The 21,291-nt window shown below is 48.5% G+C and overlaps 1 protein-coding gene across 7 annotated transcripts in view; it reads right to left on the reverse strand.

The window, feature by feature from the left end:
* Nucleotides 1-21,291, reverse strand: part of WSCD2 (WSC domain sialate O sulfotransferase 2) — a 115,449-nt gene that overhangs the window by 73,005 nt on the left and 21,153 nt on the right. For 3 of the 7 annotated variants that reach the window (XM_086348482.1, XM_086348476.1, XM_086348477.1), the window contains exon 2: nucleotides 10,872-11,064. The exons of the other annotated variants lie outside the window; for them this stretch is intronic. The gene's annotated coding sequence lies outside the window, so the exon portion shown is untranslated. The remainder of the gene's footprint in view (nucleotides 1-10,871; nucleotides 11,065-21,291) is intronic. 7 annotated transcript variants of the gene reach the window in all.

Here is a 21,291-nt window from a genome sequence, read left to right on the forward strand (position 1 = left end):
GTTTTCTGAATGTTGAGCTTTAAGCCCACTTTTTCACTCTACACTTTCACCTTTATCAAGAGGCTTTTTAGTTCCTCTTCACTTTCTGCCATAAGGGTGGTGTCATCTGCATATCTGAGGTTATTGATATTTCTCCTGGCAATCCTGACTCCAGCTTGTGTTTCTTCCAGTCCAGTGTTTCTCATGATGTACTCTGCATATAAGTTAAATAAGAGGGTGACAATATACAGCCTTGACGTACTCCTTTTCCTATTTGGAACCAGTCTGTTGTTCCATGTCCGGTTCTAACTGTTGCTTCCTGACCTGCATACAAATTTCTCAAGAGGCAGGTCAGGTGGTCTGGTATTCCCATCTCTTTCAGAATTTTCCACAGTTTATTGTGATCCACACAGTCAAAGGCTTTGGCATAGTCAATAAAGCAGACATAGATGTTTTTCTGGAACTCTCTTGCTTTTTCCATGATCCAGCAGATGTTGGCAATTTGATCTCTGGTTCCTCTGCCTTTTCTAAAACCAGCTTGAACATCAGGAAGTTCACGGTTCACATATTGCTGAAGCCTGGCTTGGAGAATTTTGAGCATTACTTTACTAGCGTGTGAGATGAGTGCAATTGTGCGGTAGTTTGAGCGTTCTTTGGCATTGCCTTTCTTTGGGATTGGAATGAAAACTGACCTTTTCCAGTCCTGTGGCCACTGCTGAGTTTTCCAAATTTGCTGGCATATTGAGTGCAGCACTTTCACAGCATCATCTTTCAGGATTAGGAATAGCTCAACTGGAATTCTATCACCTCCACTAGCTTTGTTCGTAGTGATGCTTTCTAAGGCCCACTTGACTTCACATTCCAGGATGTCTGGCTCTAGGTCAGTGATCGCACCATCGTGATTATCTGGGTCATGAAGCTCTTTTTTGTACAGTTCTTCTGTGTATTCTTGCCATCTCTTCTTAATATCTTCTGCTTCTGTTAGGTCCATACCATTTCTGTCCTTTATCGAGCCCATCTTTGCATGAAATGTTCCTTTGGTATCTCTGATTTTCTTGAAGAGATCTCTAGTCTTTCCCATTTTGTTGTTTTCCTGTATTTCTTTGCATTGATCGCTGAAGAAGGCTTTCTTATCTCTTCTTGCTATTCTTTGGAACTCTGCATTCAGATGTTTATATCTTTTCTTTTCTCCTTTGCTTTTCGCTTCTCTTCTTTTCACAGCTATTTGTAAGGCCTCCCCAGACAGATGTCTCTTATTGTTGTTGTTTAATCGCTAATTCGTGTCTGACTCTTTGTGACTCTGTGGACTGCAGCACGCCAGGCTCCTCTGTTCTCTGCTATCTCCAGGAATTTGCTCAAATTCATATCCATTGAGATGGTGATGCTATCTAACCATCTCATCCTCTGCCACCGCCTTCTCCTTTTGCCTTCAGTCTTTCCCCAGTGTCAGGGTCTTTTCCAATGAGTTGGCTCTTTGCATCAGGGGGCCAAAGTATTGGAGCTTCAGCTTCAGCAACAGTCCTTCCAATGACTGTTCAGGGTTGATTTCCCTTAGGATTGACTGGTTTGATCTTCTTGTAGCACAAGGGATGCTCAAGAGTCTTCTCCAGCACCACAGTTCAAAAACATCAGTTCTTTGGTGTTCAGTCTTCTCTATAGACCAACTCTCACATCCATCCAATTTACCTTGATTTATGGACCAAACATTCCAGATTCCTAAGCAATATTGTTCTTTACAGCATCGGACTTTCCTTTTACCACCAGACACATCCACAGCTGAACGTCACTTCTGCTTTGGCCCAGCTATTTCATTCTTACACGAGCTACTAGCAGTTGCCCTCTGCTCTTCCCCAGTAGCACACTGGACATCCAGGGGGTGCTCATCTTCCCTTGTCATATCTTTTTGCCTTTTCATACTGTCCATGGGGTTCTCCAGGCAAGAGTACTGGAGTGGGTTGCTATTTCCTTCTCCAGTAGACCACATTTGATTCATGGAGGCTGATCACCCTGTGATCCATGAAGGGGAGGTATCTTTGTACTGACCAATTTTAGTGAGGCTCCTTCGAAGTCAGTTTAGCAGAGTTCCCATCCTCCATTGATGCTTTTGAACTGTGGTGTTGGAGAAGACTCTTGAGAATCCCTTGGACTGCAAGGAGATCCAACCAGTCCATTCTAAAGGAGATCAGTCCTGGGATTTCTTTGGAAGGAATGATGCTAAAGCTGAAACTCCAGTACTTTGGCCACCTCATGCAAAGAGTTGACTCATTGGAAAAGACTCTGATGCTGGGAGGGATTGGGGGCAGGAGGAGAAGGGGACGACAGAGAATGAGATGGCTGGATGGCATCACTGACTCAATGGACGTGAGTCTGGGTGAACTCCGGGAGTTGGTGATGGACAGGGAGGCCTGGCATGCTGTGATTCATGGGGTCGAAAAGAGTCGGACATGACTGAGCGACTGATCTGATCTGATCTGATATCTGCTCTAATTGGGTTTCTCACCCTCCACCATTCCCCAGGTAATGTCAGATCACCTGACCTGCCTCCAGCACTGCCTTCAATCCTGTTAGGTTGGTTCAGTCAGAATCCTCCCCAGTTCTTTTCCTTTCTGTAATTTTGTAATTTTCCATCCATTGATCACCCCCCTATGTCTGGCCAACCTTATTGCTTGGTTGTATACGCCCACTTGCCCATGCTGTATTCGGAGTTGAGCTAGTTCTCTCCAGAGGTCTCTCTTCTCCTGTTGCAATAGTCCTGAATAAAATCTACTTTTTCCACTTCAGCTACTCTCCAGCTCTGATTTTTCTTTAACAATAGATCCAGATCTACACACATGGGGGAGGGAATGTGGTTGAAAAGCAGAAAGTCAGCCAAGATTAACATGGTAAGGAGTGTGGATTTAGGTGCAGGACCTACCAGCATCCAGATCCCTCTTGGCCACTTACCAGCTCTGTGAACTCAGGCAAGTGGCTGGGGTTCATTTTGCCATTTGTAAATGAGGACCATGACAGTAATACAGGACACGATTTTTGTAAAGGTTAAATGAGGTAATGCTGTAAAGTGCTTGCTGTCCTGCGTGGGCTCAGTCATATCCAGCCTGAGGACTCCATGGACTGCAGTCTGCCAGGCTTCTCTGTCCATGGGATTTTCCAGGCAAGAATACTGGAGTGGGTTGCCATTTCAGATCCCTCCAGGGCATCTTCCAGACCCAGGGATCGAATCCAAGTGTCCTCCACCTCCTGCATTGGCAGGCAGATTCTTTATCACCAGCTTCACCTGGGAATTCTGTAGAAAGAGCCTGAGCTCAATAAATATTGGTTGGATGCTGCTGCTGCTGCTGCTGCTAAGTCGCTTCAGTGGTGTCTGACTCTGTTCGACCCCATAGACGGCAGCCCACCAGGCTCCCCCATCCCTGGGATTCTCCAGGCAAGAACACTGGAGTGGGTTGCCATTTCCTTCTCCACTGCATGAAAGTGAAAAGTGAAAGTGAAGTTGCTCAGTCATGTCTGACTCCTAGTGACCCCATGGACTGCAGCCTACTAGGCTCCTCCATCCATGGGATTTTCCAAGCAAGAGTACTGGAGTGGGGTGCCATTGCCTTCTCTGATTGGTTGGATAGATACTTTCAATAGGCTTTGGGGACAATAGTCCCAGATAAGGTGGAAATCAGAAGGAGAGGTGACTTTACATCAAACCACCCAGCAAGGCAAGGGTGTTTGAATCCCAAAGAGTCCCCACCACACACACATACACACACACACACACACACACGAGTGAGACAGAGCTGGTTACTCCTCAGTGGCCTCCTGCCCTTCTGATTGGACTGAACAGAGGTCCACTGTGCATGTGCTGGCCGTTGACAGGCTGCCTGGTTGGGTAAGAGGCCCCTGCAGGTCCCTGTACCACAGGAGTCAGAAGGCTGCTGACCCCTGGAAACTGTGGAGCCTAATTCAGCATCCCTTGACCCCCTTCTCAGCAGATGTGCTGAACACAGGCAACTCTGACCTGACCTCAACTGTGACTGCCCTTGTGGGAGCTACCGAGAGGCACCATGATCCCTCCCAGGTCTGACCAAGGGACAGGACAAAGGGGAGCCTCTGGGCCATCAGCCATAGAAGGTTCTGCTCCTCCGTGTTAATTCAAGAGCATCCACAGCTCCTGCTGAGCGGCTGAAGAGCTCTCTGGAGCCTCTTTTCGAGTGAAAACAGTCATTTGCAAGAGCTCACGATGCAAGGAGCAGAGGAATGGCACAGTTGCACCACAGCCAGCCTTTCTCACAGCCCAGAGCCTGTGGAGCCACTTGGAGGAACAGCAGCTGCCTCGGGCTGGTGGGAGTGTCTGGGGACACGGAGGAGGGCCCATCTCCATGGCTCCCCAGAACAAGCCAGGGCTTTCACAGCAAAGGGGCAGCAAGCATGTCATGCCTGGTGCATTTGTTTCCTACGGCGGCTATAACAAATTGCCAAAACTGGAGTGGGAGATGCTTAAACAATAGGAATTTAGGCTCTTGGAGTTCTGGAGACCAGACGTTCCAAATCAAGGAGGCAGCAGGAGGCAGGATTAGTTCCTTGTGGAGGTTCTGAGGAAGAATCCGTTCCATGCCTCTGTCCTAGCTCCTGGTGGTTGCTGGCCCTCTCTGGCATTCTTTATATGATAGAGGCAATACTCCAATCTCTGTTGCCATCTTCAAATGCATTCATTCTCTCTGTGTTTGTCTGTTTTTTCTTCTTTTTTTAAAAATTATTTATTATTATTATTTATTTTTATTTCTGGCTGTGCTGGGTCTTTGTTGCTGTACGAGTTTTTCTCTAGTTGGGGCAAACGGGGACTACTCTCCAGTTGCGGTGTGGGAGATTCTCACTGTGGTGGCTTCTTTGTTGCTGAGTGTGGTAGGCTCTAGGCACAGGGGCTCCATAGCTGCAGCTCCTGAGATCTAGAGCACAGACTCAGATCTGTACGTGCACCATTGTGGGGCACAGGCTTAGTTGCTCCATGGCATGTGGGATCTTCCTGGATCAGGGATCAAACCCACGTCTCTTGCATTGGCAGGCAGATTCTTTACCACTGAGCCATGAGGGAAGCCCAGTTTTCTCTTCGGTCATCGAATTAGGGCCCCACTTGAATCCCATGTGGCCTCATCTTAACCAGTGACACATTTCCAAATGAGGCCCTGAGGTTCCAGGTGGAGGTGAATTTGGGGGAGGACGCTCTTGACATAGCAGGTATTGAATTTCACTCCTGCCACTTGCAGCTGTGTGATGGTAGACACGTGACTTAACCTCTCTGGTCCTCTTTCCTCATCTTTAAAAAGGAATAATGATAGGATTATTGTGACGACTGGATCTGTTGCTGCAGTAAAGCAAGCAGCTCCAGGCACAGACCCTGGAGCCGGATGACCTGCTACCTACTTGCTGTGTGACACTGAACAGGTTGCCTAAACTCTCTGGTCATCTATTCCCCTGTCCATAAGGGTGAGGGGATTGAAAGATATTATGGCCCTTCTCTCCCTCTCATAGTTCTTAAAGCCCCCCAAAAGCACTACAGGGAGTCCATGGGATCTCTTGGGGTTTCCACAGCCCCCAAATTATACTTTAATCCACAAAAAATGGTACAACTCTGTGCTTTTTCTTTTTTTGGGCCGGAATTGGATTGACTCAATGTCAGAGTCCATTCATTCTCAAGACAAGAAGAATTTTTCATCAATTATTGCTCTAATACTTACTTTTAATTCAGTGAAAAAATTATTTAAAATCATGAAGCTTGTTCAAGAAACAAAATACAGACACAAATAAGAAGACAGACCTCTGGGTCTGGAGAGGTTTGGGCTAAACGGGGTTAGCTGACATCAGCTACAACGAACAATGTTAACAGCTCTTAGCTATGAAATACTCACTTCATAGCAGGCATTTTACTCACCGTTGTCCACAACACCTCTCATTTACCCACGAAACAACCCTACGAGGCAGGGACTCTTATTAACTTTACAGGTGAGGAAACTGAGGCCCAGAGAGGGGCAATGACTCACTCAAGGTCACACAGGTGCTCAGGGGCCAAGTGGGGGTTTGAAATCAGGTCTCTTTGACTCGAGGGCTGAAACTCTTAACCAAGCTGTTAAGTGGCCCCAGTTGACTACACGCTCTCGAGCAGAGAAGTATAATGTGAGCTGTATGTATAGCTTAAAATGTTCTAGAAACCACAATTAAAAAAGGTAAAAAGAAACAGGTGAAATTAGTTCAACCAATATGTCTAAAATATAGTCCTCTCAACATAAATATAACATAATTTATCAATGAGATATTTTATATTCCGGGTTTTGTCTTTGTTTTTTAACACTAAGACTTCAAACTCCGGCGTGCATTTCACCCGTACAGCACATCTTGGTTCAGTGGCCGCCATAGCGGACGGTGAGGCTCAGGAGAGCTGAATATCTCTGGGGGTTTGCAGAGCTGGAGAAACTCTGTAGATTCATCAATTTCCAGCCAAGAAGCATCACCGCTGCAGCTCGGTGGCCTCCTCATGTGGGAGGGAGGAGAGGTGAACAGTTTGTTTCTCTGGCATCCAGACTAGTGTGGGTAACAGATGACTCATGCCATGGACCCAAGAGCTCCAGCCTCTTTGTCCGAACCCCACCCTGTGGGCAGCTCCAGGCCACCCCAAGTGTGACCTCGCTGGGAGCTGACCGAGCCCAGCTTGTTCTGGAGCCAATCTGGGCTCCTGTGGGCCCCCGAGCCCAGCCTCAGCCCAGGAATCTGGTGGATCAGAAACAGCCCTGCAGAAACAAGTAAGACAGCTTCTGCAGGCCAATGGGACTGAGAATCTATGCCTGGCTTTGAACCCCAGCTTAGCCACTCCTAACTGGGAGAAGTTGCCTACTGTAACACTGGTGTCATCATAGTAGCTCCTTCGTCACAGAGTTGGCAGGAGAATCAAATTGATGCAGAGAGAGTAAAGGGACAAAATAGGTGATTAAATAGTTAATCTCACTAGGGGATTGTAAGTAGAAAAAAACATGGGAGACCCCTGTAAGTTAATGATCGCTCAGGAAAGCAGGTTTGCTTAACTGCAAAGCCAAGCAGGCTTGCTGAGCGACAAAACCACAAGAAGCACGAGACATGCCCCCAAACGACAAAACGACGGCGGCGTGAGACGCACATCCTGCCCAGCGAGCTCAGTGAGTTAGGACAAGCTCTCTGCACAGATTAGCTATTGCTGAGTTGCTAAGTTGTGTCTGACTCTTGTGACCCCATGGACTACAGCCTGCCAGTCTCTCTGTCCATTGGATTTTCCCAGGCAAGAATACTGGAGTGGGTTGCCATTTCCTCCTCCAGGGGATCTTCCCAACCCAGGGATCGATCCATGTCTCTGGCACCTCCTGCATTGGCAGGCCGATTCTTTACCACTGTACCACCTGGGAAGCCCCTCTGCACACATAAAAAACAATAATTAGATTGCCATTGTAGGGACAAGGAAACTCACCTCCTCAACCTGGAGGAGGAACCAATGGTGGAAGCATGACGTCTACTCAGGAAAGATAAAGACGCTCTCCTCCCCCTCCCCACTTTTCCTTTGACTACAAAACCTTAGCCCAGTAAGTTCTTGGGGCACGGCGCCCCGTCACCCACCTGCTTGTAAGCCTCACAAATGTCCTATTCTAATAAATCACTTCTTATCTATCACTTTGCCTCTCACTGAATTCTTTCTGCACTGGGACATGAAGGACTGTGGTACCAGAGTTCTTCAGAGTCCCCCAAAATGACACCCAGTGGTTTCAAAATGAGGAACTATAAAAGTCACTTTTATCTCCTATCCACTTATGTCAAACTGCATTGACTACATTACAGAGAAATGCTATTTTTCTCCCCATTGTACAGATGCAGAAACTGAGGCTCTGAAAGATGAACTACCTTGCCTAGTATCACACAACTAGCCAACGATGGATTCGATTATAGACCCTTTCTCACAAGGAGGTTGTGAGGATGCAATGAATTAGTAAAATAAATGGAAGCACTTCAAAGAGGGCTGGGTTCACGGTATGTGCTCAGGAGACTTTTTGCTCCCACCACCATCAGAACCATCACCGCCATCATCACCATCCTCACCGTCATGGTCGTCGTCATCAACATCTTGGCTGCCATCATCTCTGTCATTATCACATCACCTGTGTTATCACTGTCAGCCTCATCTTCTGCCTCCCCGGTGTGTTGTGAGCACAAAGCACAGTGTTGGGCTCAGAGCTGCCGAGCCTACCCTGATCCTGAGCAAGTTTCTTAACCAGGTTAAGCATACACATACACACACACACACCCTTACTCCTAGGACATTTTCTTTGGCCAAAGAACGCTCTACCACACAACTTTGAGAATGTCTTTAGGGAGAGAAAAGTAAGTCATCCACCGCAGGTCCTGTGGAATTTATTCTCTCTTCCTAGCACAAGAAGGCCCAAGGAGAACAGCCTCCATGTTCGGCTCCTTGGCCACCCACGGGGGAAGCTGCCAAGTGAAATAACCTCCCTCGGATCTTTGATGGGCCACTCAAACAGAAGGGTCTTGTTTGGGGCATTTTATTTATTTACTACTAGCACTGCTGCCAACCAAGTTTATACAGAGTTGCTACAGGTCAAGGTCTGGGCAGAACCTAAGGTCTGGGCTGCCTCTCCTCTCACCCAGGGAGGTTGCCTCTTGACAGCTTTTCCATTCCTTCATCCCCGACTCCACAAAGTCCATCAGCCCACTGTCTTGCTCCCCTCCCCAGGCTGCTCTTCTAATTAATTCTTCAAAGCCAGTGACACCAGGGTGATAATGAATTTATGCACAGATATTTGCATGTTAGTGGGGGTTCTTCCAGAATTTCAAGGCTCTGGGTGGGTGGGAACCGGAGAGAGTAGAAAATGGAATTTCAAAGAAGGGAAGTAATTTTTAGCAGCTCAAACTGTTGCACAAGGAAGCCTCCCACCCCCAGTTCACGCTGGCCTTGCAAACTTGACGTTGCTCTTGAGACCTGTGGATAACTTAATTGTGCAATTCTGGGCTCTCAACAGAACTAGGGGAATTCCCCAGAACACACTGAACTGGGACATTTGTTCAACATAGTCTATTGAGCATCTGACTAAGCCAGGCACAGTTCTAGATGGTGAGGTAGAGGAGAGAATGAAATGAAACTCTGGTTCTGTGTATTTTAAACGATAGGGAGCAGAAGCTTGATTTCGCTAGCTTGATATTCTGTGTGATTTTCAGAACCATCATTCATTTAAGCTAGCGTTTACTGAGGCTGGCCATGTGTTAAATGCTTACAAAAATCGTTGCTCAGTTGCCAAGTTATACCCGACTCCGTGACCCCATGAACTGTAGCACACCAGGCTCCTCTGTCCATGGGGATTTCCAGGCAAGAATACTGGAGTGGGTCACCATTTCTTTCTCCAGGGGATCTTCCTGGATCAAGGATCAAACCTGTGTTTCCTGCATTGACCAAGTGGATTCTTTACCACTGAGTCATCAGGGAAACCTCTTGCAAAAATCACCCCAGGTAATTACCACAACAACCCCATGAGGCAGGCACTATTCACATCCTCCCCATTTGACTGATGACAAAACTGAGGTGCAGTGAGGCTGAAAAACTTGGCCCAAGCTGTTCACTGAGAAACCGCAAGAACTGCGCCTTGAACCCAGAACCCCAGGGCTACCGAAGTACATGGAGGGACTTACAACCTAGTTTTGAAGTGAGAAATCAGGCTGTGACCTGAGAGATGTGTAGGAGTGCCTGGTGAAGAAGGTGGGCGCAGGAGGACAGGACCCCTCATGGGGGATGGGGAGGCAGTAGCCTGGGGCGAGGTGAGTGACCTGTTTGAAGATCTGGCCCCAGGACTCCTGCCTCCAGGCCCACGTTTCTGTTCCTTTTTATACCCTTGACCTCATGAGCCCTGCTCTCTAACCAGCTAAGCTAAACCAGGGCTCAGCAGGAGCCCAAAATAGCTATGGCTTCCAGGCAAAATTAGTGCCGAGTCAATCCTGCCCCATTCATCACTCTGACTCCAACCTTGTTATTTTCAGGCAACACGGCACTGGGAACAAGTTAGAGAGGAGAGAGGGAGAGAAGGAGACTCCTTCAATTCTGTTATATTACCAGGTTTCTAATGGAAAATCTGTTGTTTCTTGAAGAAAGTTTTTAAGACATTGGTTAATGCATCTGCAGCATCCTTTGACCCCTGCCCGCTTCCTCTGGCTTCAACACCCTGCAGAACCCACATCTCCTCTAGCCAATGTGGTCTGAGTAGGGTTAACCCCACATTCAGCTCCAAAGACGAGTCTCGACTAGACTAAGCCGATCAGCATAGCTGTCTCCCTCTCCTACCACAGTGACTGGTTCGGGAGCAGGCAGATAATCTAATTAGAGTCAACGAGACTGGCTGGGAGAGGGAGGTTCTGGTTTCTTGTGGATTGGGACAAGTAGGAGAAATGAGACTGGGCTCTTGAGGATGTCTTGTTAACGTCAGGCAGCCAAAGACCAGTTAAGGTAGAGATGCAGAGAAACTAAGATCTGATGCTTTTTGTTTCAGCCTGGATCAAACCGCACCTGAAGCAAGCGCTTACAGATTTAGATGGCTGTGAGCCAAGAGAAAAGATTCTCTTTAGGAAGTCCGTTTGAGTTATGTTGTTGCCATTTTCAATCCCCCAGACGGCTCAGTGGTAGAGAATCCTCCTGCCAAGCAGGGGATGCAGGTTTGATCCTGAGGTCTGGAAGATCTGCTGGAGAAGGAAATGGCAACCCACTCCAGTATTCTTGCCTGGGAAATCCCTCGAACAGAGGAGCCTGGTGGGCTACGGTCCGTGGGGTCGCAAGGAATAGGACATGACTTAGCAACTAAACAACAACAACTTTCAATTTAAAAAAGTTTTACCTGTGTTAGAGCTATTGCCGGATTCTCACCCAGGTTTGTGAACATCTGTGGCCTGGGCTGTGGGAAAGCAGATATCTGGGATGGAACTGAGGTTGGACGGTGAAGGGCTTTCTGAGTCGAAGATTTGGGATGATTATGAGTCTCTGAGAGGAACAATCAGCTCTGCAGAAGTTTAAACGCAGCCCATGGGTTCCTTAAGAAAGAAGAACCACAATAATGCTTTTTGTCTATCAAATATCTGCCTGTTGTATTTTGTGCATTATCTATTCTGATCAGTCTCACCACCTGAGGAGATTGGAGTGAGGACTCCCATTTATAGTAGAGCAAATTGAGACCCAAAGAGGAGAAGTCGGACACTCGAGACACACAGTGAGCGGAGAGCTGAGCTTGGAACCCAGGTGGGTCTGCCGGGGAAACCCCCGATCCCGGCACATCACCACCTCCCTAACAGCAGCCACCCTGGGGAGAGCCTGCTTACCCTCCGTGAGACAGGGCTTCGAGTCAGTGCCTGGAAGCAGATGACACGGCGAGTGAATTTCCCCAGGACCATTCTCTCCGCTTAACCTTGGCAGGGCCCCAAGGGCTACAAACACTTCCCCGGAAAGTCTGAGGGCTTTGCTGAACCTAACAGACGACTTCGCTTAGGAGTGGAAGCTCCAGCAGAATCACAATGCAGGAATGTCCTTGTGGGGACCACCCATAAGATTCATGAGATGTCCCCATCGCCATCATACCAAGACCAGAGGCGTGGAATCGGTACCTTACAGGTACGGAGAGAGGCTCAGGCTCATAGTCCCTGGACATTAACTGTATCTGGCTGGAACTGATCAACTTTGGGTTGTTTTATTTTTAGTGTTTATAATCATCAGCCTCTCTTTAGGGAGAGTTGTATTGATTTCAGAGGCATACAGTGGTTCAGAGGGTAAAGAATCCGCCTGCCGGTCAGTGCAGGGGACACAAGAGATTCAGGTTGGGTGGGGAAGATCCCCTGGAGGAGGAAATGGCAACCCATTCCAGTATTCTTGCCTGGAGAATCCCATGGAAAGAGGAGTCTGATGGGCCATAGTCCATGGGGTTGCAAAGTGGGACACGACTGAGCACATGGCATATATTGACTTACAGTCTCAGGTAAGTTACCTTCTTAAGTAAATAGTTTTCATTTAAAAGAAAAAAAAAAGCAATTCAATTCAAAGAAAAATTAACAAATGTGGCAAAAATCACAAAGGTGGTATGCTGATGAGTTAAGTCTGGGAGACGTCTCCCCCACCCCCTCAAATGAACCCCAAACTTTTGTCTCAGTAACTTAGCAAATGGGAGAATCCAAGAGATAAAGAAAGAGGCTGAGTGAAAAGGAGAGTGGGTCCTCTTCCCTCTCCATCCTCTCCATGTCCCTCCTGCCCCAAACCTCTGAGTCAGAAGGTTAGGTGTCCTGAGCTAGGCTGTCTCCTAATTCCTGTTACCAGCTCAGTGTGGAGCTGGAAGATGGATCTTCTGGAGAGAAAGCTGAAGTGGGCAGGGAAGGTGTTTCTAAGATGAGCTCCAGGTGGGAGGACCAGCAGGGTCTGTTAAAGCTAAGCATCCACCTCGCCCATGACCCTGCAATTCCACTCCCAGGCACAAGCCTAAAAGCAGTGAGTGTTCTGTCTACTGAGAGACTTGCACGAGAATGTTCCTAGCAGCTCTGTTCCCTATGGCCCCAAGCTGGAGAAACAACTCACGTGTCCTTCAACACGGCAGTGGGTGAAAATGAAACAAAAGGAAACGAACTGCTGTGGACTGAATAAACATAGAGGGTGAGAAAGAGGAAGGGCTCGTGTATGATGACTCGGGCAGATGACAAGACATTGGTGCTGTGGGGAGGAGATACAGAGGACCCCGTGGGACATGACAGGCCCATTTATTCTCCCGACAGATAAGCATTATTACTGCCTTCATTGAGTGTGTGGGTGTGTGTGAGTGTCTCCATGCCAGAGATGGAAATGAAGACTCAGAAGCTAGAGCAACTTGCCCAGGATCGCTCAGCATGGAAGGGGAGCAACTGGACTCTGCTTCCGGTGCTCTCTTGACCACTCCTCAGTCTGTCCCAGACACTCTGATTGGAAACTGTTCAGGGGCTTGCTGTAGGCAGGAGGGAAGAGGCGCTCTCACATCAATCTGGTTCTCATTTCACGGCTTGGAGATTCAGGTTCTTCCCTAAAGTGAAACCCTGAAGCCAAGTTAAAAGGCTGTCTTCATTTCTGCCTGTGTCTTGGCAAGTGATGCTCTGGCCTTGAACCTCCTCCTCTCTCTGCACTTGTCACCACCTACTCCCTCCGCCCCCACCCCCACCCCTCCGCCTCCAGGGGCAATTTAATCTCTGGGTGTCCAGTTCCCTGACACTCTCCAGGAAGGAGGTCAGTAGGGTGAATTGCAGCATTAGCATAAATTATTGACCCAGTGCCGTGGCGGCCACTGAAGGACATTGTGCGTAACCCACGCCGGGGCCCCCAGCCTCAGATCACTGGTAAGTTCAGGCTGTGCAGAGAAGGCAGAAGAAACCTACCAAGTGTAGGAGGTTGGCTGACCCCGTTTCCGCCTCAGACATCCCTCCCGCTGGCTGTCTGCGGGTCTTGGATGAGCCTCCCACAGGTGACAGGACAGTTTTCAGAGGATTTAATTTGGGCGTGATTTCCCTAACATGGTTCTCTCCTCCCCACCTCAAGCAGGTATCTGGTCTTGTTGTGACACCTGGTCTCAGGGATGCATTTGCAGGGCAGGAAATAGAAGCAGCCCACGAGTCAAAGGCTGTTCTGGTGTTTGTAGGAGGCCAGAGCGGGGCTGCAAACTCAAATGCCCACAGGGGCCAAGGAAGGGAGTTGGGGGCCACATGTAATTTAATGTAGAAACAACAACGAGAGACCCCACATGCCTCGGAGGGGGCAGCACTTGGTACCCAGCTCCAGGCCACGGCCACCTGTTTTTGTTTGTGTGCTTAGTCACTCAGCCATGTCGACTCTGCCACCTTTTAGACTGTAGCCCACCGGGCTCCTCTGTCCATGGGGTTTTCCAGGCCAGAACACTGGAGTGGGTTATCATTTCCTTCTCCAGGAGATCTTTCTGACTCAGGGATTGAATCTGCATTTGGACATTATCAATTTTCTCAGAGATACTGGACATCTAGGGGCTTCCCCAATGGCTCAATGGGTAAAGAATCCACCTGCAATGCAGAAGACACAGGAGACGTGGGTTCCATCCCTTGGTCAGGAAGATCCCCTGGAGGAGGAAATGGCGACCTGTTCCAGTATGGGTGTGTTAGTCACTCAGTCATCTCCGATTCTTTGCGACCCCATGGACCGTAGCCCGCCAGGCTCCTCTGTCCATGGGATTCTCCAGGTAAGAATACTGGAGTGGGTTGCCATCCCCTTCTCCAGAGGATCTTCCTGACCCAGGGATCGAACCCTGATCTCCTTCATTGCAGGTGGATTCTTAACCGTTTGAGCTATAGGGAAGTCCAACTGTTCCAGTATTCTCACCTGAAAAATCTCATGGACAGAGAAGCCTGGTGGGCTACAGTCCATGAGGTCTTAAAGAGTCAGACACGACCGAGTGACTAAGCATGCATCGGACATCTGGATTTTTATACAAAATATTCCACTTTTTAAATCTTGGAAGCTAAAGATTTGAAAAACACAGAAAAATCAAAATTATGGAGACAGTAAAAAGGTCAGTGGTTAGCCAGGGGTTGGAGGAAGAGAGGGATGGAGCAGAGGGTTTTTCTAGGGCAGTGACATGATTCGGCCTGATTCCGTAATGGTGACTATGTGTCATTATACATTTGTCAAAAGCCGCAGGATGCACAGCACAGAGTGAACTCTGGCGTAAGCTATGGATTTTAGGGAATAATAATGTACCAGTACGGGCTCACCAGTTGTACAAATAGACCACACTAACACAAGATGTTAATTTCCAGGGGAACTGGGCAGAGGCGGGTGGGGGTGTGTTGAAAGGGTGTATAGAAACTGTTTGTACTTTCTGTTCAATCTTTCTGTAAGTTTAAAAATGCTCCCTCCCCCGAGACTTTCCTGGGGGTTCAGTGGCTGGGACTCCACGCGCCAAGGTGCAGGGGGCCCAGGTTCCACCCCTGGTCAGGGAACTTGATCCCACCTGCCCCAGCTAAGGATCCCACATACTGCAACTAAGACCCGGCACAGCCAAATAAAAATGTTCCTCAAATAAAGCCTATTAATTAAATAAATATAGCAAGCCAGAGTGAAACATCTGGGAGCCTTGTTCAATCTTAAAACTGTTTATTAGCAAACCCGGTTGAAAGCTCATTGATGGGCCTGCAGGGGGGTCTTGGAGAGGAGGTTGGGGGAGCGGAAACAATTTTTCTGTGACAGGGAACCAGACCAGAAGTGGAAAACAGGTCCTGGCAGAGGCCCAAGGGGAGTGGGTGGACTCTTAATGCCAGAAATACCGACCTAGGCACAGATTGCTAGCCTGGCCCAGAAGCAGCATGTTTGCAGACTTGGAGGAGACAGACCAGATCGATGAATGGATTTTGATGGTGACTAGGTGGACCCAGTGATGATGAAAATTAAGTCTCCTGCAACCCAGTAGAGACTCCAAGTCTAATCTGAATTCACTCAAAGAAATATAAGAAAATGGATGCTTCCGGTGCACCTGAATTTGTGGCCTTAAATAGATTCCTTGATACCCACCACCCACAGCTGCCCGCTTCAAAGGAATTCAGCAATCTGTCGAGCCAGATTCTTAAATGTGCTGGCTCCTCAAGTAGACAGACAGGGCTGGATTGCAACCCATTCTTAGAAAGGCTCTGCTCAAATCCACCCAAAATTCATCCCCGATCCCTCTACTACTGAGTCCAGCTTGCTGCTAAGTCGCTTCAGTCCTGTCCATCTCTGTGCAACCCCATAGACAGCAGCCCACCAGGCTTACCTGTCCCTGGGATTCTCCAGGCCAAGAACACTGGAGTGGGTTGCCATTTCCTTCTCCAATGCATGAAAGTGAGAAGTGAAAGTGAAGTTGCTCAATCGTGTCCGACTCTAGCTACCCCATGGACTGCAGCCCACCAGGCTCCTCCGTCCATGGGATTTTCCAGGCAGGAGTACTGGAGTGGGGTGCCATTGCCTTCTCCGAGTCCAGCTTATGGGAAAACTAACATCTGGGAAGGCCATTTCACAAGTATCTTTTTAGACAGTTTTAACAGCTACCATTCATGGGTGCTGAGCTGTCCCGATTGGTTACCCTGTGAATAACGCATCGTTCAGGGGAGGAAGCATCTCTGGGATGCTGCATGACCCTTCTGAGGCTACCTGGGCGACCAGGGCACAGTCAGGTATGCACCCAGCACCTCCACCTCCTCTTTGGGGTGCACTGAATCAACTGCCTTCATTTTCTCTCCATCTGACAGTCTATTTCCACAATGCAAAGCTGACGAACGATTTTATTTTTTGTTCACGTGGGACCGTTAAGAGTTTTGGCAAGCATTTAGGAAGCATCTTAAAAATAGTTTCAGAAATATTACATTTGAACAATATTTGAACGGCACAGATGGCTTGCTGATGCAGAATGATGGGGAAGGGAGTGCTGCATCGGGGAGGGTGCTCAATGTCGATTTCAAAGAACCTAACATGCCTCCTCGTACACGGGGTCAACAACAGTTCCCTACATCCCCTGAATGGCCCAGGAAAGGCATGTGCTTTGACTGGATCATCTACATCTTCCCCAGACAACCTGCATGGGAGGCAGAATGGGAACAGTAAGAACAGCGGTATATGACCATCCCAAACTCCCTGACTAGCCCTTCCCTCGGCAATCCTAAGTTCATTTTATATGTCTGTGAGTCTCTTTCTGTTTTGTAAATTCATTTGTATCATTTCTATTTAGACACACTACTATATTTAAAATGGATAACCAACAAGGATCTATTGCATAGCACATGGAACTCTTAATGTTATGTGGCAGCCTGGGTGGGAGGCAGGGTTTGGGGGAGAATGTATACATGTATATGTATGGCTGAGTCCCTTCTGTTCACCTGAAACTCTCATAACATTGTTAATCAGCTAGACTTAAATACAAAATAAAAAGATAAAAAAAACACACGTTGTTGTTGCTGATATTTATGGAGCACTAACTAAGTGTGATACTTCGGCCACCTCATGAGAAGAGTTGACTCATTGGAAAAGACTCTGATGCTGGGAGGGATTGGGGGCAGGAGGAGAAGGGGACGACAGAAGATGAGATGGCTGGATGGCATCACCGACTCGATGGACATGAGTTTGGGTGAACTCTGGGAGTTGGTGATGGACAGGGAGGCCTGGTGTGCTGCAATTCATGGGGTCGCAAAGAGTCGGACACGACTGAGCGACTGAACTGAACTGAAGTAGTGTGAGGCACTGCTGCTGCTGCTAAGTCGCTTCGGTCGTGTCCGACTCTGTGCGACCCCATAGACGGCAGCCCACCAGGCTCCCCCGTCCCTGGGATTCTCCAGGCAAGAACACTGGAGTGGGTTGCCATTTCCTTCTCCAATGCATGAAAGTGAAAAGTGAAAGTGAAGTTGCTCAGTCGTGTCCAACCCTCAGCGACCCCATGGACTGCAGCCTTCCAGGCTCCTCTGTCCACGGGATTTTCCAGGCAGGAGTACTGGAGTGGGGTGCCATTGCCTCTCCAACTGGGCTGTGCCTTTTGCATAGGTTGTTGTTGTTGTTCAGCCACGAAGTGATGTCCAGCTCTTGTGATCCAGTGAATTGCAATCCCTGGGCTCCTCTGTCCATGGGATTTCTCAGGCAAGGACAGTGGAGCGGGTTGCCATTTCCTTCTCCAGGGGATTTCCTGACCCAGGGATTGGACCCGAATCTCCTGCAACCCCTGCAGGGGCAGGTGGATTCTTTACCACTGAGACACCAGTCAAAGGTGTCTCAAAGTTTGAGACACCTTTCAAACTTATGATTCAGTTCTACTATTATCCCCACTGTATGCATGAGAATGCTGAGGCTCAGACAGCTGAAGTACCTTGCTCAAGGTCATGTAGCTCCGCCTAAGCAGTGGCTCTAGGATTTACCCAGGTCTGTACACTCACCACTCATTTATGAGGGTCTCCAGTCCTATGAGGGGCCTTTTGGATATGTTGACGTCTTGGCATTGTCTCACACATCATGCTGACTTTTCTTCTATCATTCAATCAGTCTTCAGCAACCAGATAATATACCGAGTCCTTATTCTAGGCCTGGTGAGATGGCTACAAGACCGAATAAAACAATCTCCCCACTAACAGCTATGACCTATGTGCGCATACGGTGCCCCGTGAGGTCCAGGAAGAATGAGTCATGCTGGCTCTGGGGTTGGATAGAGTCCTTTGGTGCCTCCAACTGCACCGCATACTCTAGGCATCCCTGTCAAAACTAGCCTGTCTCATCTCCCAGTGTTTGATTATTAACATACAGTGGGCTAAGAGCAAAACCACATCATGTCTGAGCAAGAGGGAACCTTAGGGGTCATCCCCATCGTACAGATTTGGAAACTGAGGCCCCAGGAAAGAATGAGTCTTGGCTAACATCACACAGCAGATCCAGAACCCACACCTAGGTCTCTTCACTCCCCTCTCAGCCTTCTTTTCACAACATCACTGCGATGGTTGATTTTATGTGTCCACTTGACGGTGCCTGGGTGCCCACACATTTGGTCAAACATGACTCTGGGTGTACCTGAAAGGGTGTCTCTGGATGAGATTAACATATGAATCCATAGCTGAGGAAAGCAGGTTGTGCTCCCCAATACATGTGGCCCTCATTCTTGGGCATGGCAACGGGAAGATATTTTCCTTCTGAGAAGCTTTCTAGAACCATTTTGTCGTGGGCAGAATGAAGACCCCCTCCCCCAAAGATGCCCATGTTCTAATCCCTAAAACCATTGACTCTGTTACCTTACAGGCAAAAGGGACTGTGCAGATACGATTAAGTTAAAGGTCTGGGGATGGGGAGATTACCTGGGGTTATCCAGTGGGCACAACATTATCACAAGGGTCCTTAGAAGAGGGAGGTGGGAGGGTCAGCGTCAGAGAAGGAGATACGACATGAGAAGGTGGCCTAAGGGAGAAGTCACTCTCTGCCTGACTGTCTTCCAGCTAGGACACCATGTCTGTCTTCTGCCTTCAGCCTCAGACTGGACCTTATACCATCAGCTCTCCTGGGTGTCCAGCTCTTTAACTGCAGACCTTGAGATTCAAAGCTTCTGAAATTAAGTCGATCCCTTATAACACGTCTGTCTCTCTCTTCGGTTCTGTTTCTCTGGAGAACCTTGACTAATGCAGGCAGCAGGCTGGGAATGGGGGCAAATTTGCCATCTAGGAAGCCTAGTCGCCTTTCCCTGTGGCAATCCGGAATTCTCTGCCATGGGGTGTTCACATGCTCATAGTATTCCACGAGGCACTCGTAGGTGCTTCACACATCAACCTCCCCTAAAATGTCAATAGTTACGTAATTATTTAAATGGGAATACTTAGAAAATTTATAAGTGAACATCGAACCTTGATTTTACATATATTATCACTTAGGATGAAGCTGAATAAAATAGTGAGTTGATAGAAGAGCCACTTTAAGAGGAACATGCAGCTCTGGGGAGTTCTCTGAAGGTAGATCAAGAAATGCTGGAGTTTGGGGAGATCATTCCTCTAAAAAAGATATGTTAATGGAGGGGATTTTGAATTCCTGGGCATGGGGGTGGGAACACACCTCCCCTCTGAGAAGCTTCCTAGAACCCTTTGGTCGTGGGCACAGTGAAGACCCCCCCAAAAGATGACCATGTCCTAATCGCCGGAACCTATGACTCTTACTCTACATGCAAAAGAAACCTGGCAGTTAAGGGTCATGAGATGGGGATTATCCAGTGGGCACAACACCATCACATGCGTCTTTAGTAGAGGGAGGCAAGAGGTGAGAGGTCAAACCGGGAAATGCAACATCAGAAGTTGAGACCAGAGTGATATGGTTGCTGACTTTGACAACAGAAAGGGGTCATGAGCCAAGGAATGTGGGCAACCTCTAGAAGCTGGAAAAGGCAAGGAAACAATTTCTTCTAGCGCCCCTAGAAGGAACACAGCCCTGCCCCTATCTTGATTTTATCCTAAGGAGACCCATTTTGGACACCTGAGCTTCAGAACTATAAGAGAATAAATGTGTGTTGTTTTAAGCCATTGAGTTGATGTTGTTACAGCAGCAACAGGAAGCACACACACCCTTTATCATCTCTAAGGGGCCGATCACATACTCTGAGGACACACAGAGGGACTCTCCACTCTCCCTTCCAGCGCCCCTGCCTTCCCTCCTGCGAAAACAATGAGAATACCTTCAGCCTGTCGCTCCAACTGTGTGTTAGCATCACCTGTTAGCTGGCTAAGGAAAACCTTCCAGAATCCAGGAGGGTGGTGGCATCACCTGTCATTCATTTGCCCCCACGTCGACTCCTCCCCTTCTCCACCCCGCACTCTGCCTTAGTTAGGGTGGTCTTCATGAACCACACCCACAGGCTGTCTGACTTCCACTTGAGTTAGGCCAATGTGAGGGCAGGCGAGGAGAAAGTAGGTATAAAATGGGCAGGGCATTCCTTCCCCCAGTCCCTCTCTCTCTGTGGAGTCACCAGGGTTGGCTGAGCCCCTCCACCAAAGACCCGATCCCTCTCCACACACTTTGCTCTGGGCTTCTGCCACCTCTCTTGCGCTTTGCCTTTTCAGGACTAGAGGTGGTAACAGCTCCCCTCGGGCACTAACCCTGGAGTTCGGCACCATCCGCTGTGATTCCCCCACTTTGCACACCGTCCGCCTTCATAGACTCTCGTCTGCTGCCCAATCTGAGTGAGTCATCGCTTTCTCCAGGCTCCTACTGATACCATAGATGTTTCAAACACAATACAGACAAGGGAAGCCACTTGTCCAGGGTCAAGAACCAGGCAGCGGGAGAGACAGCCCAGGTCTGTCCAAAACCCCTGGCTAGAGGGTGGTGCCAGGGCAGCCCGTGGGCTGTGGGCTGCAGAGAGCCAGGGGACAGGCTGTTCCTGTTCATTTTCCAATTTGAGTTCACGGCCAACCATTAGTGATTTGGTGCTTTGGAATGCAAACCCAGAGGTCCTGCTTCTGAAAGATAAACCAGCATTGCTGCTTCTAAGTGTGTGTTATGTCACCCTTGCAATGGCCTCAATGAGGTAAGTACTAGCACTGACTCAGTTTCCTATATGGGTAAACTGAGGCATGAAGATTAAAATCACTGGTCCGAGGTGACTCAGCTAAGCAAGCTGAAGAGCTGGGAGCTGAACCTAGCTCAGTGATCAACCATGGCAAACTGAGTCCCATGGGGCCTGCATCAGGTCACCTGCCTGGCCCCCAAGGACATCTGAGCTTGCCACTCCTTCCCTGGGCTCTTTCATG

Source organism: Bos grunniens, chromosome 17, assembly GCF_055505025.1.
Source record: "Bos grunniens cultivar Pamir isolate PY7600 chromosome 17, Bosgru_T2T1.0, whole genome shotgun sequence".
In the NCBI taxonomy this organism is placed as follows: domain Eukaryota; kingdom Metazoa; phylum Chordata; class Mammalia; order Artiodactyla; family Bovidae; genus Bos; species Bos grunniens.